Below are 15,473 nucleotides of genomic sequence, written 5' to 3'. Positions count from 1 at the left end.
ATTATTATTATTGTTATTATTATTATTATTATTATTATTATTATTATTATTGATATAAATATTAGTATCATTATTATTATTAGTAAAATCATTATTTTTTATAGTTATTATTATTAACATTCTTTAAGATTAAAATTTACATTAAAAAAAATTCATATTTATTATAGTTATCATTTTTTTTATCATTTTATTAAAAGTATCATTTTTACAAAAACTATCATTTTTGTATTTATTACTATTATTATTATAAAATAATACAACTGTTTATTTATTATTATCAATGTTATTATATCAAATAACTGTTAGCTAAATAAAACAATATTTACTATATCTAACATAACTATATAAATATTTTATAATATAATTAAGTAGGTTATTAATGAAACACATAATTTAAAATAATAATTAAATCACTAATAATATATAAATTTGTTCGATTACCACTATATGTGTTAATATATATATATATATATATATATATATATATATATATATATATATATATATATATATATATATATATATATATATATATATATATATATATATATATGACATAGGTTCGTGAATCCGAGGCCAACCCTGCATTGTTTAATGATGTTATATGTATTTTTACTACGAAATACAATAGGTGAGTTTCATTTTCCTTTTTACCCTTTATATTTTTGGGCTGAGAATACATGCACAATTTTTATAAATGTTTTCTAAGTTTTCTCGGATTGGCCGGTTATTATCGACGGTTTATCCAAGACTTTTCTAAGATCGCTTCTTCATTGACAAAATTGACAAGGAAGAACGCGAGGTTTAATTGGGAGAACGAACAAGAAATTGCTTTTCAATTGTTAAAAGAGAAGTTGTGTCAAGCTCCGGTGTTAGTGTTGCCGGAAGGAGTGGAAGACATGATGGTTTATTGTGATGCTTCGTTAAATGGGCTCGGGTGTGTTCTAATGCAAAGAGGTAAAGTCATCGCTTATGCCTCTCGACAACTAAAGGAACACGAAATGACATATCCGACTCATGATCTTGAAATGGCGGCCGTGGTACATGCGTTGAAAATTTGGCGCCATTACTTGTATGGTGTCAAGAGTACAATTTATTCGGATCATAAGAGTTTGAAATATATCTTTAACCAACGAGATTTGAATTATCGTCAACGTAGGTGGATGGATGTTGTAAAAGATTATGATTGTGAAATACTTTATCATCCGGGCAAGGCGAATGTGGTCGCGGATGCGTTAAGTCGAAAGAGTCATCACCCGGCGTTACGATTGGGATTGTTACGTATGATTATTACTTGGGAGCCCGAAGAGTTTGTGTTGGTTTATCTTCCTTCTTGTCATGCGGCGTGGATCGCGAGGACGCGCTCCGATTCAAGTGGGGGAGAGTTGTAAGACCCGTTTATTTGTAGTGTACATAAGATGCTTAAAGTGGGGGTGTCGTTGTACTTTTTAAAATGAAAAAGAAGCTGATCTGGGGGAGTGGCGCGCCGCGCCATTGTTCTGTGACAGATTCCTTTTAATTAGATATTTTGAGGGCAAATTGGTAAAATCACAAGGAATCTGACTTTAATGCTTGGGATCAGTTGTTGGAGCCTCATTTACTCCATTTTCACCCACTTAATCATCTTCCATTAAATCCTATAGAGAGAGGAGGTTCTAGAGTGAGAAAGCTCCATTAAAGGAAGAAGGAGGTTGAATCGGGTCTTAGTGCGAGTTTCAAAGTTGTTCATCTTTCCTCTAGCTACGTTTTGGTGCTAGTGGTATGCTCTAATCTTGATTTCTTGATTTTAATTTGATTATGGGTTAGGGTTTGGGGTAAGTGATGAACCTAAAACCCATTTGTTAGTAAATTGGGTGTTTTGGGTGAATTTGGGTCATGTAGACCCAAAGATGACTAACTAGGGTTTTCAAAGTATTAAACTATGTTTATGAGCCTAAATTGGTTAGTTAAAGTACTAGCACACTTATATATATATGTAAATGGGTGTTAAGTGGGTTAGTGGGTGACCCGAAATGGGTGTATTGACTTTAAATGGTCAAATGGGTCATGATGGACCTATGTGGGTAAATGTATGTGTTTGATGCATAAACCTTGTATTAGAAAGTGTCTTAGGACCTAACTTGGATAATGATTAGGGTTTTAGGGATGTTAACCCAAATATTAGGGTTAGGGTTGCAAATGGGTCAAGATAACCCTAGAATGGAGTTTTAGTGGGTTGACCAACTTGAGTTTGTGATTGATATTATGTATAATGTAATAGGTACGTTACATTGAAAGTTCTCGGACTTGATTATCTTTCACCGAAGGCGTAAGGTGAGTGGAATAATTATATGTGTAGGTATATAATGTATCTATTTGTTGTAGCGTGAAATGTGTAGTGTCAAAGTGCTAAGACACCACGTTTCACGTGATGAGTGAAGCATCGAGGTGTTAAGATGCCACTCGGGGTGAAGCATCGAGGTGTTAAGATGCCACCTAGGGGTGTAGTGTCGAGGTGTTAAGATACCACTCCGTAAAATAATGAGTGAAGCATCGAGGTGTTAAGATGCCACTCGGGGTGAAGTACCGTGGTGTTAAGGTGATATCCTAGGGGTTAGTGATACGAGGTGTTAAGTACCCTAACGGATGTTATGAACACCGATGGCGTTTTCGCGAGCGCCATTCCCTTGTATGACTGGTTAACCATGGTTATTTGTGTTGTAAGTGTAAGCATAATATATTATTCGAATTATATTATATGCGTTGCTATGCTAGCTTGTGGTATTGGAGATTTCTAGTTTGTATTTGAGATTATAAGCTAATTGTGTTGCCAGCATGTATGCGGAGTTTGAGTAAGTGATTTGCAAGTAGGTATATTATATATGTATGTGTATAATTATTTCATTCACTAAGCTTTGCTTACCCTCTTGTTGTTTACCTTTTTATAGGTTCGGTTGTGGACAAGGGTAAGGGCATCATCTTGGATTAAAGATCCCGTCGTTGTTAGAGAATGCTTTTGGGATTTTTAGCTTTTGGATTTTGACAGAGACTTGGTTAGTTTAATCCCAAACACCATGCTCGTAGTGTAGTTTGGTACTTAAAATTTTTGATGGTCGAAACTCATATTTTGAATTAAACTCGTAAAACGGCCGATGTGGGCCCCGCTTCGTAAAACTCATTTTATTAATGGAATGTGTTAGTTTTACATATTTGAATATGTTGTTAAAAGCGTTTTGTCTAATTATGTCGGGAAGTGGCCAATCTTTTTAGCATTTCAAGACTTTTGGGACAGACCAGAATGGCGTGCCGCGCGGCCTTCTGGAGCGCCGCGCCATATGATGATCCAGCAAAAAAAATTTATTTGTTATTTTTACGCGGGTTGTTCGTGGTTTGATTTGGGTTGTTACAAGTGGTATCAGAGCATGGTCTAAGGGATTTAGGTGACTTGAGATAGGCGCCTAGACTTAGACTTTTGTGTACGTGTTATGCGGGACTTGTAGGACTTTGGGTTGGATCGGATTTTGGTTAGTGCATAGGTTTATGTGAACTAATCATGCGCTATTGTTTTGTGTGGTATTTGAAATCGTCAAGTGAGATAGACGTGGTACTAGTGAGTTAATGCAATGTGCTCGCGTAACAATGATTAGCTACCATTGTTACGGGTTCAAATCGTGTCAAACAAGCGATGTACGACAATTGTTGAGCAAGACGGGGTAGAGTGGTGTATATGTGTATACATATGGGTTAAGTCCTTTTGTTTTGTTGCTTAATTTACTTCGTTTTATAGAATGAAGATGAGAAATGGACATGACACCAATGATGGAGGTACGAGTGAGGACGTTGAACTCACGGCCAAGGTTGAGGCCATCTTTAAAAGGCTAAAGAGGGATTTTCTTGACGACGTTCGAAAGGTCTTCCAAGAGTCGGTCGATGGACAAGTGACCAAAATGATCAATGATCGAATGAAAGCCGCAATAGAGGAGGCTTTAGAGGCTAGAAACATTTATCCTCGAGGCGAAGGGGGTGAAGGTAATGGTGGGGGTGGAAGGCGGGACTTCCACTACAAAAATTTCAAGGATACTCAACCTCCGATGTTTAATGGGGTGCGAGATCCGTTGAAAAGCACGTGTTGGATTTACGATATCGAGGGGGCTTTCCGTACCGCGGAGTGTCCTCCCGAAAGGAAGGCGAGGTATGGTTCTAGTATGTTGAGGGAAGAAGCCAAGTTGTGGTGGGATGACAAAATCAACTTATATGGTGAAGAGCAATGCATGAACTTGACATGGGAGGAGTTTAAGAAGGAATTCTTCAAAGAATACCGAACTTCTTCCGATCTTGATATAATTCGGGACGAGTTGCACCATTTGCAACAAGGTTCAATGGACTTGGTCACACTCAAGTCTACCTTTTTGGCAAAAACTCGTTTTTGTCCGGAATATGTGGGTGACGATCACAAGCTAATGAAAGATTTCTACCGTACTTTGAATGATGAGTTCAAGGGCAAGATTAGTCGAGGTATGGCTAAGTCTTTTGATGAGTTATTTGAATTGGCCTGGAGTTTTGAGCCGGATGTTCCAAGAAAAAGTGATTTCACGTTTTTCAAAAGAAAGTTCGAAGGTTCTAGTCATTCTAACTTTTCAAACAAGAAGAACAAGAACAAGAAGGGTTCTGAGAGTGTTAATAGCGTAAAGAAGGGCGCTTCCGGGGGTTTTTCTTATACGTGCTACAATTGTGGGCAACCGGGTCATATGGCTCGTGAATGTCCTAAACCGTCTTTCGGAAACAAGGTCACTTGTTTTAATTGCGGAAAAGAAGGGCATAAGAAGCCGGAGTGTCCCGAATTTGCGAAACGATAATGTGAAGCGGTTAGAGAAGGCGGCGGGTACGGCTAGGGGTCGCAACTATTTGATGACCAATGATGAAGCCAAACAATCGAACGAAGTTGTCTCAGGTACTTTCATGGTTAATTCTAATCCGGCAAGGATTCTCTTCGATAGTGGTGCAAATTTGTCATTTGTGTCTCCTAAATTTGTGACTAAACTAAATAGACCGTTAGCTAAGTTAAATTATCCGGTAGAAGTCAAAATAGCGGACGGCAAGACGGTGCTAGTACTCGATGTGTACAAAAATTGTGATGTTGTGTTTGGTGCCGAAAACTTTAAGATAGATCTCATTCCTATGACTTTGGGCGACTTTGATATTGTTGTGGGTATGGATTGGCTCGATCGTAATAGAGCCGATATTGCATGTCATGAAAAATTTATTCGTGTGAAGACCCCAAGTGGGGGAGAGTTAATTATTCACGGTGATAAGCGTAGAAGACTTGTGCCGATATGCACTTTTACACGGGCACGTCGTCTCCTCGATAGTGGTGGCATGGCCTTTCTTGCCCACGTTTTTTATAATTGTGACGAGCCACCACCCATTCGTGAAATTCCGGTGGTTAGTGAATTCGAAGACGTTTTTCCGGACGAGTTACCGGGTGTTCCGGCGGAAAGACAAGTTGAATTTCGTATTGAGTTGGTTCCGGGGGCTACCCCCATTGCTAAAACTCCTTATCGTTTAGCGCCGACGGAAATGCAAGAATTGTTAAATCAAACCCAAGAGTTGCTCGAGAAGGGTTTTATTCGACCGAGTGCTTCTCCATGGGGCGCTTCGGTTTTATTCGTGAAAAAGAAGGATGGTAGTATGCGGATGTGCATCGATTACCGGGAGTTGAATAAAGTGATGATCAAGAATCTTTACCCATTGCCTCGGATTGACGATTTGTTTGACCAACTCCAGGGTGCGACGTATTTCTCAAAGATTGACCTGCGGTCCGGTTATCATCAAATGCGAGTCCGTGAGGAAGATATCGCGAAAACGGCTTTTTGAACACGTTATGGGTATTTTGAATTCGTAGTTATGCCTTTTGGTCTTACGAATGCACCGGCGGCATTCATGGATCTTATGAACCGAGTGTGCCAACCTATGTTGGACAAGTCAGTAATTGTGTTCATTGATGACATACTAGTCTACTCGAAAAGTATGAACGAACATGAACGTCATTTGCGTGAAGTATCGAAGACGTTACGAAAGGAGAAGTTGTATGCTAAGTTCTCCAAATGCGAATTTTGGCTAAGGGAGGTTCAATTCCTTGATCACATTGTGAACAAAGACAGCATTCAAGTAGATTCGGGGAAGATAGAGACGGTGAAGAGTTGGAGACAACCGACTACGCCTACGGAAGTCCGGAGTTTTCTCGGATTGGCCGGTTATTATCGACGGTTTATTGTGATGCTTCGTTAAATGGGCTCGGGTGTGTTCTAATGCAAAGAGGTAAAGTCATCGCTTATGCCTCTCGACAACTAAAGGAACACGAAACGAGATATTCGACTCATGATCTTGAATTGGCGGCCGTGGTACATGCGTTGAAAATTTGGCGCCATTACTTATATGGTGTCAAGAGTACGATTTATTCGGATCATAAGAGTTTGAAACATCTCTTTAACCAACGAGATTTGAATTATCGTCAACGTAGGTGGATGGATGTGGTAAAAGATTATGATTGTGAAATACTTTATCATCCGGGCAAGGCGAATGTGGTCGCGGATGCGTTAAGTTGAAAGAGTCATCACCCGACGTTACGATTGGGATTGTTACGTATGATTATTACTAACGATTTTCTTGAAAAACTTGGTGTGATTCAAATAGAGGCTTACATTCACAACAAGCATGTGGAGCGAATTGTGGGGCAATCGGAATTCATCACTATGGGTTCGCGTGGTTTGTTGTCTTTTCAAGGAAGGGTGTGGGTGCCTAAGATGGGTGATTATCGACAAGTGCTACTTGATGAAGCACATAAGTCAAAGTATTCCATTCATCCGGGCGCGATGAAGATGTATCTTGATTTGAGGAAGGATTATTGGTGGCCGGGCATGAAACGTGATGTTGTAAAGTATGTTGAGCAATGCATCACGTGTTTTCAAGTTAAGGCCGAACACCAAAAGCTGTATGGTAAGTTACAACCGTTAGAAATCTCGAAATGGAAATGGGAGCACATTACCATGGATTTCATTACAAAGTTACCTAAAACGGTGAGAACCCAATTTGATTCAATTTGGGTGATAGTTGATCGATTGACGAAAAGTGCTTTGTTTCTTCCCATTAAGGAAGCGATATCGTCGGAGACCTTGGCTAAGTTGTTTATCAAGGAAGTCATCTCTCGACATGGAGTTCCTATATCGATTATTTCAGATCGAGATACTCGTTTTACATCTCGGTTTTGGGAAAAGTTTCACGAAGATATGGGCACACAATTGAAATTGAGCACGGCGTATCATCCTCAAACGGACGGTCAAGCCGAATGTACGAATCAAACTTTGGAGGATATGTTACGGGCGTGTATTATTGATTTTGGTGGTAGTTAGGACGAGCACTTACCTTTGGTGGAATTCTCGTACAATAATAGTTATCATACTAGTATCGGGATGCCACCTTACGAGATGCTTTATGGGCGGAGGTGCCGAACTCCGATTTGTTGGGGTGAAATTGGCCAAAAGGAAATCGGCAGTACCGATTTGGTTTTAGAAACGAATAGAAAGATTGATATGATTCGGGATCATTTGAAAAAGGCGCAAGATAGACAAAAGTCGTATGCCGACAAGCGTAGACGAATGATTGAATTTCAAGAAGGTGACATGGTGATGCTTAAGGTTTCGCCATGGAAAGGTATTATTCGATTTTGAAAACGGGGAAAGTTAGCTCCTCAGTTTATTGGGCCATTTAAGGTTTTAGCTCGTGTTGGTGAAGTCGTGTATCGTTTGAAATTACCTGAAGAACTTGCAGGGATTCATAATACATTTCATGTTTACCATCTCCGTAAGTGTCTTGCGGATGATTCTTCATGGACGCCATTAGACGAAATTGAGCTAAACAATAAGTTAGAATATGTTGAAGAGCCGATTGCTATACTTGATGAGAAGGTGAAAAGGTTGAGAAATAAAGAAGTGAGGACTTTTAAAGTTCAATGGCATCGTAGTAAAGGTTCCGAGTTTACTTGGGAGCCCGAAGAGTTTGTGTTGGTTTATCTTCCTTCTTGTCATGCGACGTGGATCGCGAGGACGCGCTCCGATTCAAGTGGGGGAGAGTTGTAAGACCCATTTATTTGTAGTGTACATAAGATGCTTAAAGTGGGGGTGTCGTTGTACTTTTTAAAATGAAAAAGAAGCTGATCTGGGGGAGTGGCGCGCCGCGCGGCATTATGGCGCGCCGCGCCATTGTTCTGTGACAGATTCCTTTTAATTAGATATTTTGAGGGCAAATTGGTAAAATCACAAGGAATCCGACTTTAAGGCTTGGGATCAGTTGTTGGAGCCTCATTTACTCCATTTCCACCCACTTAATCATCTTCCATTAAATCCTAGAGAGAGAGGAGGTTCTAGAGTGAGAAAGCTCCATTAAAGGAAGAAGGAGGTTGAATCGGGTCTTAGTGCGAGTTTCAAAGTTGTTCATCTTTCCTCTAGCTACGTTTTTGTGCTAGTGGTATGCTCTAACCTTGATTTCTTGATTTTAATTTGATTATGAGTTAGGGTTTGGGGTAAGTGATGAACCTAAAACCCATTTGTTAGTAAATTGGGTGTTTTGGGTGAATTTGGGTCATGTAGACCCAAAGATGACTAACTAGGGTTTTCAAAGTATTAAACTATGTTTATGAGCCTAAATTGGTTAGTTAAAGTACTAGCACACTTATATATATGTAAATGGGTGTTAAGTGGGTTAGTGGGTGACTCGAAATGGGTGTATTTACTTTAAATGGTCAAATGGGTCATGATGGACCTAAGTGGGTAAATGTATGTGTTTGATGCATAAACCTTGTATTGGAAAGTGTCTTAGGACCTAACTTGGATAATGATTAGGGTTTTAGGGATGTTAACCCAAATATTAGGGTTAGGGTTGCAAATGGGTCAAGATAACCCTAGAATGGAGTTTTAGTGGGTTGACCAACTTGAGTTTGTGATTGATATTATGTATAATGTAATAGGTACGTTACATTGAAGGTTCTCAGACTTGATTATCTTTCACCGAAGGCGTAAGGTGAGTGGAATAATTATATGTTGTAGCGTGAAATGTGTAGTGTCGAGGTGCTAAGACACCACATTTCACGTGATGAGTGAAGCATCGAGGTGTTAAGATGCCACTCGGGGTGAAGCATCGAGGTGTTAAGATGCCACCTAGGGGTCTAGTGTCGAGGTGTTAAGACACCACTCCGTAAAATAATGAGTGAAGCATCGAGGTGTTAAGATGCCACTCGCGGTGAAGTACCGAGGTGTTAAGGTGCCACCCTAGGGGTTAGTGATACGAGGTGTTAAGTACCCTAATGGATGTTATGAACACCGATGGCATTTTCGCGAGCGCCATTCCCTTGTACGACTGGTTAACCATGGTTATTTGTGTTGTAAGTGTAAGCATAATATATTATTCGAATTATATTATATGCGTTGCTATGCTAGCTTGTGGTATTGGAGATTTCTAGCTTGTATTTGAGATTATAAGCTAATTGTGTTGCTAGCATGTATGCGGAGTTTGAGTAAGTGATTTGCAAGTAGGTATATTATATATGTATGTGTATAATTATTTCATTCACTAAGGTTTGCTTACCCTCTCGTTGTTTACCTTTTTATAAGTTCGGTTGTGGACAAGGGTAAGGGCATCATCTTGGATTAAAGATCCCGTCGTTGTTAGAGAATGCTTTTGGGATTTTTAGCTTTTGGATTTTGACCGAGACTTGGGTAGTTTAATCCCAAACACCATGCTCGTAGTGTAGTTTGGTACTTAAACTTTTTGATGGTCGAAACTCATATTTTGAATTAAACTCGTAAAACGGCCGATGTGGGCCCCGCTTCGTAAAACTCATTTTATTAATGGAATGTGTTAGTTTTACATATTTGAATATGTTGCTAAAAGCGTTTTGTCTAATTATGTCGGGAAGTGGCCAATCTTTTTAGCATTTCAAGACTTTTGGGACAGACCAGAATGGTGTGCCGCGCGGCCTTCTGGCGCGCCGCGCCATATGCCGTTCCAGCAAAAAAAAATTATTTGTTATTTTTACGCGGGTTGTTCGTGGTTTGGTTTGGTTTGTTACACTATAAACTTTTCCTGATATATTCCGTAAATTCTTCCGTAATCTACGAAATTTTTTGTTCTATATATATAAATATTCTATGTAATTAGAATACCATCCAATATCCAAAATTCAATTCATACTGAAAAACCCTTTATTCAATCGTACGAAATAGAATTTTCCACTAGTTCAAGTCCCTCGAATTCCGATAGCTATTCCAATAGTTATTCCGACATGGATATTCACCTGAGCTCTGAAAGCAGTGTAACAGGAATGGATCAACAAATCAGTCATCACCAATTCTGGATGAATTGGGGATGGGTTCGCAGTCGACTTAATCAATGGAGATGAGAAAAAGGCGATCCCTTCCACCAACCGAATTCACCTCTTAACGAAGAACCTGAAGCATTTACCGGCGAACTTATTCGTAATACCATTTTATATCTCATTTCCTGAATATCTCGCCATGATTATATACTATCTCAAAACCTTATTCACTCGCTCGTTCCGACCGACAATCATCCCAGAATAATAGAAGAAGTCAACGAACTTCGCGCCCGAGTTGTAGCCTTGGAAAATATGGTGCAAAACTTACCAGCTTCAGCAACAGCACCCGTACCATCAACAACACACGCCTCAACATCTCATTCTGTACCTCGAGTATAATCATCGTTCTACATGACGTTTTACATCATTTATCTTCGTTTGACATAATGATTATGTAATCTCAAATGTTTTAGAGATTATATGTTCTAGCTCTAACGATAAATCAAATGAGATTAATATCATATTAACTCATTAAATTCATGATTACATCTGAAGAAAATATATATGTATATAGGTTTTCATAAAGATTGTAATTAAAAATTCTTTCGTACAAACTGTTAATGATGAAAATATGTTAACGGGTAGGTAATACCCGAGGAATATTTAGATTTCACATTAATAAGTTACACTGTACATTCTTTGAATCTGATTCAACAGTCATTTACTATCCTACTTACATCCACAGATATATGTATCCGTTCACCGCAGAATAACCATTTTCACTCAATTTCATATTGGACTTTGACTTATCAGAATCCAACAAGTGGCATAATGAAGGAAACATTGGACAAAATAAAATTTATTAGAAACAAACAAATTAACTATGAGAAATTTTGTTAAGAAACCACGCTAACAAAATCCTAGCTAACTGTTAATTCCATATTACATTTTATTTATCGCAATTTATTTATCGCAATTTAATTATCGCAATTTATTTATCGCAATTTAAATTCTCGTAATTTTATTAATCGTCATTTAATTTCTGTTATTTATTTTACGCACCTTAAATATCGGGACACACATACATGGTTTTGACATATCATATCGACGCATCTATATATATTATTTGGAATCACCATAGACACTCTATACGCTGTATTGTTCGAGTTCGCTATACAGGGTTGAGGTTGATTCTTAAATAATATAGATACTTTGAGTTGTGATCGAGTCTGAGACATGTACACGGGTCACGATACGTATTAATTAATTCGAATATTAAATATTAAACTATATATGAACTATTGGACTGTTAACTGTGGACTATCGACTGTAACATTGGACAATTAAAATGAATTAAAATATTGATTATAACATGTGAAACTAAATATTTCTTCAAGTTTGCCACTTGATCTCATCTTAAACCTCATTTGTATCTTGACGATTACAATCTGCGTTCACACCTTTCATAATTCTTGAAAACACCTTAATCGAGAGGATGAACCAACCGTACTTTATCTACAGAAGAAAAGATTGATGCATATAGATATGCACCTGAAAACACTCGGAACCTGAGTAAACGTTTAACACGTATCTGTGCTAATTCCTTTAGTGTTATTATTACTCAAAATAACTTGATGATTCCTTTCAAATTAGTCAATTTTGTCACAGCTCCAGCAAGTCAACTTCAACTTTTCATTCGAAACGACCTTATTATAACCTTGATATATATGCGTGCTCTTTTATTGTTACCGGAGAACCTTTTATATTCCACCATAGTACCATCAGCGTTTAATCATCTAAAATCACAATTCTCCTGAAACCACCTCGGATTGATAACCGATGATTCAAATATCGTAGCATTAAATGCAGAGGAAACAGAAAAAAATGTAGATGGTCTAAACGGCCAAAAGTTTGATGATAAAGAAGGGAGTGTTAGGAACGCTCGATAGAAAATTTGGTATTGAAAAACAGATTGAGCAAACCATGAAGGAGACCAAGGCCAAATACAAAGACCACACCATATACTCAAAGAAATCAGGTAATCTTGGATCCGATGAAATCTTCAACGAATATCTTTCTCCGTACTCATGTTAAAATCTTGTGGAAAATCTTTCTTCATCAACCATCGAACTTAGAAATTCTAAAATATCATCATAAATATCTTCAATATTTCTAAAGATATTTTCATAAATATCCTCGTCCGAAATTATTTATCTCTTCGTGCTATCTATATTACATCATAAAGGAAACTACTTTAGTTTCTAAATTTATTTAAAATTCGAGTTTGAATTATGAATGATTTTGAAGTAGTGTTGGAAATTGATGCATGAGTTAGTATAATATAATGACACTTGATCAATGTAATTATATTACAGTAAGTCATGCTGAGTTTCTAATGGAACGTGATGATTCACAGATCATAACGTCATCATGTGCCATGTTACATGACTCTTACATTCTACCTAATCTCCAAATATATCAAGAACATAATTTCTTGATAGTTCTATCTTTTCTCTTGAATTTTGGTAATTTAACCAATCAAGATCGTGCTATTACAACTTCTCTCTTAGAACATTAAATTCATTCGAGACTCCATACTTACGAATTCTGGACCATTACTCGTTTTACTAGAGGTCGATAGGAGAATAAAAAAGCAAAGAGCTCCAAAATATAAGAGAAAATATAAAGCCCAATAGCAACACGGAGGTTATAAACTGAGGATATTAATACGAATAGCAATATAAAGACACGGTAAAATTAAGAATAGTATCACCCCAAAGTAATAATAGAAGAAAACAGATTTTTCTGGTGGAAGATTGAAAAGAAGAATGACAGAAATGATAATTAGAAAAATATCAAGGATTAGAACTGGATTAAGCATCTTCACAATCTTTTGGATGTATGAACTAATAAGGAAAGTATAGGAATGGTGAAAATAAGGGAACGGAAAAAGTTTAACTTATAATTGAAATATCAGACAGAGTAATTGAGGCAAATCACCGTAATTAATTATAGAAATCTTAAGTTCCTTATTCACCGAAGAATCAAATCTTTTAAATTTCGAAGATTTTCTTTGAAATCCCTTAAATTCCGGAATTCAAACGTGACTACGTCAAAAGTTATGACGAATCTTTATTTCATTCATTTCACTCTTTAGTGATAGCTTCACTCGTACTCTTCGAATAATCGAATTGTTTTATCCATATTACTCAATGATGATAAAACTCTACTTATCAACTCATATTCATCATGAAAACATTTTATTGTTAGCCATGACCACCTCACTCAAATTTCGGGATAAAATTTCTTTAACGGGTAGGTACTGTGACGACCCGGGAATTTCCGACTAAATTTAAACTTAATCTTTATATGATTTCGATACGATAAGCAAAATATGTATTGTTGAGTCTAGAAAATTTTGAAACGATGTTCATATATTCAATTGACCTTCGACTGCTCTCGACGATTCACGAACAATTAATTGTAAATAGATATATGTGTATGTATATATAAATAATAATTCAAAATATAATTTGAAGTATTATATTATGTTGTTATTAAAAATTAATAAAATAAAAATAGGATATTATTATAATTATTATTTAAAATATATCTATATATATCTATATATATAAATAAAGTATATTAAAAATAAATATTAAATGATTGTAATACTCGTTTAATGTTCCGATTAATATTAAGCAAGTTAAATTCAAACTTATATGATTTTAAAATAAACGGTGACCCGAAAACGAGTTCTATAAATTTTAGGCTTATTAAAAATATATTTAGAAGCTAATTAATAAATTTTAACACTTTTTATATATTTTACTCAGGATCGGGAGTGGGCAGTGAGTTAATTTTTGTTTAATAATTTATGATCGAATTTTATACCATAATGACCAAAATAAATAAATATATTTAACCTAAAAATATGGGATTTTTCAGAGTACTTTCATCCACCACTGAATAACTACGGAGTACGAAATCCAGCCCGTAAATGGTGACGGCTAAACTTATCACACGTTTTAAATTTTAATTAATATTATAATTAGAAGTACTATGCTTACTTTGAAATTTTGATGGGTTTGTTATCTGTCAAATTGTTTATATCATATATTATTATGTTTTTATGTTGGTTGAATATATCCGTAAAAGTGATTAGATTGAAGATTACTGTGTTTGATTGAAGAATCTAAACCACTATGCTTCACTTTCGGTTTCATTTCCTTATCTTTGATAGCATGTATATTAATATATTTCTTTTCATCGTCTCTTTTCCTATCTTTATATATATACTTATACAATGAAAGTGGAGGAGAACCCACGTCATATTTCTATTTCTGTTTCTCTTCCTACACCCTCCACACTCACTTCTCATTTCACCAAATATTGAGTGTATCTCTTAAACCTCTTCTCTTCATCAACCAAACCGTATCACTTAAACAAACCATCTTTCGGCTACCATGAAATGCCACATTTGTTTCTAAGTAAATCACAAAACTGTCACCTTTCTTTCTCTCTTTTCACGATTAATTCTTCCTCCTGTTTCAAATCATTATTGAACTCATTACCTCTATCATCAATCAACCAACAAAAACCGTTGTTTTCTTGTTTAACACCAACCATGAACAAACCCACCTTCACCACCTCGAGATTCCACTTATTCACTATCACCTACGAACCACTTTTGTTATCAAACTACTACGACTGTACCCATCTTCTGTCACGAATTAGAAACCCACCACCATTATCAAACTACTACTACTACCGTCACATTATTTTTTTCCTTGTTTCCTCTCGGCTGGACCGCTGCTTTATTTTTTTTTCCTCCACGAAGATGATGAGGAGTAAGAAATATGAATGGAGTTATATATTGAGATATAATCTATATATGTGATTCTATATATGGAACGAAGGTGTATATGTGTTAATGTTTTGGTAGGGCCTCAATTGTACAAATGAAAGCCACTAGTGGATTGAGTGGAAGTCGATTAGTTTAATGGAACTCATGTTTTTTTTTAATTGCCGAGTAATTGATGGAACAAATGGGGCCAAGATGTAAATTGTACATCTCTTTCTTTTGAGCTGTAAAGGATAAAGTGTGATGATCATTGATGTGTTT

Source organism: Rutidosis leptorrhynchoides, chromosome 2 (genome assembly GCF_046630445.1).
Source record: "Rutidosis leptorrhynchoides isolate AG116_Rl617_1_P2 chromosome 2, CSIRO_AGI_Rlap_v1, whole genome shotgun sequence".
Taxonomy (NCBI): domain Eukaryota; kingdom Viridiplantae; phylum Streptophyta; class Magnoliopsida; order Asterales; family Asteraceae; genus Rutidosis; species Rutidosis leptorrhynchoides.
Note: the sequence above shows the minus strand (reverse complement) of the source record.